Source organism: Cinclus cinclus, chromosome 7, assembly GCF_963662255.1.
Source record: "Cinclus cinclus chromosome 7, bCinCin1.1, whole genome shotgun sequence".
Classification (NCBI taxonomy): domain Eukaryota; kingdom Metazoa; phylum Chordata; class Aves; order Passeriformes; family Cinclidae; genus Cinclus; species Cinclus cinclus.
Window position 1 is genome coordinate 3,692,192 of NC_085052.1, and position 3,955 is coordinate 3,696,146.

Sequence of the window (3,955 nt, forward strand, 5' to 3'; positions counted from 1 at the left end):
TATCTTGCAGCTATTCCCTGCTACCTTGGGATTAAGAAGGCCTTAAGGACCGTGTCATCCCCATATCCTCCTCAAACCTCAAGGAAGCCTCTAACAACAGCCCTGGGCTCACCTTGCCTTCCCCTCAAGCTTATAAACCTCAGGAGGCAAACCAGCCACGCTGGCTTGGCTTTACACCTAAAATGATATTCCCCTGGGAGTAAAATAGCACCAAAAGTTCCTTATCTCATGAGATAAACTGGGGGAAAAAAAAGAAAAAAAAACCCAAAAAAACCCAAAAAACCAAAACCAAACCAAAAACAAAACAAAAAACAAACAAACAAAAAAAAAACACACACAAAAAAACCCCAACCCAACAAAAACAAAAAAACCCACCAACCAACCAAAACTAACCAACCAAACAAAAAAAAAAACCAAACCAAAACACACACAGAAAAAAAACAAAAACCTTGGGCATCCCAACCTACCCACATGTGGCTCCAGGTGAGAAGACTGAAGGACAGTGGAGAGAATTTGGTCAGGTTTGTATCCAGGCATGGGAAGAAATTCCTCTGCTGAAAGGAACCAGCCCAGTGTTTGCTTTCTGGTTGCTTTAAAAGGACAAGGTAAAAATGGAATATGTAGAATGTAACGGATTAGAATAAGGAGCTTGAACAATAGCCTGAGATTGGTTTGATACATGGTGCTTTGTGAGGGTAGCCAAAAACTGGTTGTCATTAAGTCCAAGAACCAAGAAAATAATGAATTTTTAAAAATACGAAATTATTTTATATACTTTGAAACATGCACATTGTTATTTAGCCCCATCCAGGCCTGGGTTTCCTAATATATTTATCCTGCTATTCCCAAGAGCAACCAATTTCCACACACACGCTGCAGATTTTCTGCTTTGCCATTGAAACCATTTCCCAGAATAAGCTGGGCTGGCTCCTGGCTGTCCTTGAAGCATTTCCACACCAGCCCAGTTTTCAGATGCAACACAAAGGGCTCAGGTTTGCAAGTCAGGTAGATGCAAACACTTGCATAATGCTAAAGTTGTTTTTTTTCATGGAACCACAGAATCACAAAGTGGAAGGGAGCGCCAAAACCATCACGTTCCAACCCCCCACCACGATTTGGGACACTGCCCATGGAACACGCACATTCTAAAACCCATCAGGAAGAATACTGAAGTAGAAAAATGTTTTCCCCTGAATAACAACCTCTCAAAGTTACTCCATGCTCAGGATAAGGAAAATGCACACACACTGACATGCAAAGCCCTGAGAATATTATTCAAGAAAAGCACCTCTAGGTGAGTCACAACAGGAAATGCAGATGCCCAAAATGTACATGCAGTACTGTTCACTGCAGTTTAGAAATCATTTTACATGTTTAAAGTCAATTTGAATATGACTGTAAGGGGCAACAGCACCATTTCCCAGCATCTACAATTTTGTTATTGTATTTTATTGAATATATTTGGGAAAAGAACTGCTTTGCCTCGCTCCAGCATGAAAATGGAATGACACTCACCCTTGCACAGCAGAGCAGAAGCCTGGGTGTCACAGGGCTCACGTTGGACAGGAGCTGGTGGCACCACACTCTCTCCAGCAGGGACATCCCTCCCTCCTGCAGACAAGCCCAGGTGTGCACTGCAGGGAATGCGGGATGGCTGGAGAGGGTGGGACAACGCCAAAGCCACCAGTGGAGAGAACAACACAAGTTCTCCAAAGCACTGGGCCTCCTCTGGGTGCTTCTTTTGGCCAAAAGAAACTTCCTTCTTTTCTTCCCCACTGACGTAGGAGGGCAGGACAGCACAAATCCTGCTTTGCAGGACCAGCCAGTCCCAGCTGGGGGAGGCTTTTCTCCAGTGTTTGTTCCACCCAGGGCAGGTGACAGCTCAGCAGGTCCTGGGCAAACAGATGTGCATCCAACACACCTGCTGGGAAACAGCTGGAGGCTGGGAAGGAGCTTGGCTGCTGCTGGAGGGGCATTTCTCACACCAGGAATTGCTTCTGACCAGCAAATCCAAGCTCCAAGGGTGGGCTGCTGTCTTGGCTGTGTGAGTCAGAAGGCTGGAGTGGCCCAGTTTTAGTAAAAGAGGCACTTTGGGGTGAAATGTTCAATTTTCTCATCCCTGGAAGAAAATGTCTCATCAAAATTTTATACAGCCTTGGGATCTTGGTGTTTCATCAACGAGGCCTTTCCAGATGCATAAATAAGCAAAGACTGGAATATCACAAACTGCTTGCCCAGAGAAAAAATGAGAAGTAGACTTAAAAATAAAAAAAAAATCAGGCATTTACTAAAAATTTATGGGCATTTATGTACACATTTGGGAGTTTTATCCAACAGCAATACTGCTACTCTTGAAGGGAATGAAAATAACTGGAAATTTCCTACAACACTCCTCCTTTCTAGCTGGGGTTCTTTATACCAGGACCTCTGAGCTGAGCTCCTGAACCTGTTTCTGTGATAAGTGGTGCAGGGTGTGGGGAACAGATCACCTCAGATGGGGTTTTAGGGACCCTTCTAAACTGAGCATCCATTTATGTGGCAACTTTTAATTTCATGGGATGGGAGTAGATGACCTAAGTGGTCTTTTCCAGCTTCTTATATAGTAAAATTAGTGAAAGAAACGTTTGCTGTTCTGGGGCTCTTTGTAATTGCCAGGAAAAAGCTCTCATATAATAAAGAGAAAATTTTAATTGGTCATAATAATGTAAAAGAAGGTTTGATCTCTGTACTAATCATCTACCTTCCTAGTGAAAATAACAGTTCTTTTCAAGAGCAACAGACAAAAGACTACTGTTTGTAGTGATGTTTTTTCAGTCTAGCTATACAGAAAGTCCAGTTATACAATGCCCCATCCCTGAAAGTGTCCAAGGCCAGGTTGGATGGGGTCCTGAGCACCTGATCTGGTGGGTGGTTTGCCTGCCCATAGCAGGGGGTGGAACAAGATGAGCTTTAATGCCCCTCACAACCCAAACCATTCTGTGATTCCATCTAAAGAGTCACTTTCCAAAATTACAAACTGTGTTTCAAGCTTTTAAGAAAAGAATAAGAGATATTTGGGCTGCTAAAGTTCTGTAGGGTCTCTCAGACACTGCATTGATCCCTGCGCGTTCTTTTCCATCCTTCCCAAATATCCTTGGAATGGCTCCTCTGTTTCTCATGGCCCTGCAGTGCTGCTTCTTGGGCTAACACAGAACGGCAGAGAGGCATTATCAACTGCAGGGTTGTTACCCCACCCCAGAAGACAAGAAAAACCCAGGTTCCTGTTAGTAGATCCTTGGGGTGGATTAGAGTGAAATGACACTGAATGAACAATGTTTGTAAATACACACATGGAGAGTTTGTCGGAGAAAAATTGGGTTGCACAGGAAAATGGGTACAGAGCTGTTTTGGTTGTTGCTACCTATAGGACTATGAAAGCATAAAAGTATCACCTGAGACAATGTAGAAGAAAGAAAAGATAAGAATAGAAAGATCTCACCACCCATAAACCTTGTGATGAGACTTGCTGCAATTTTGATGTGTGCGGGTCAAAGCCACGGCTGCAGTCTGGATCCATGGGGTGGCAGGAGAAATCCCAAAGAAGCAGTGGGCAGAAAGCCCCAGGAGCATCCATTGGGTTTATACCACTCAGGTTAAATGGGAACACCCAGGTAGCTCCCCTGGGGCAGGTGGTTTCAACTGGATGATGGGATGTTATGGATCAGACACTTGAGGAGCCTTTGGCACCTTCTGAGGTGATACAGCTGGTACCACATCAGTGCAGTCATGGCCCATCAGCAGAGGGGAGCACCTTCAGGCCCTGTGTGAACTTACCACAGCTGAGTTCACTGATAAGGACAAAGAATCAGGTCCTTCCTGCCAGGGTTCTCCTCTTCCTTATCTCATTCCCCACCAGCTCTGGTCTGACGTGGGCTGTGCTCTGCTCCGTTCTACAAAGGATGGGATTCAGCCAAAG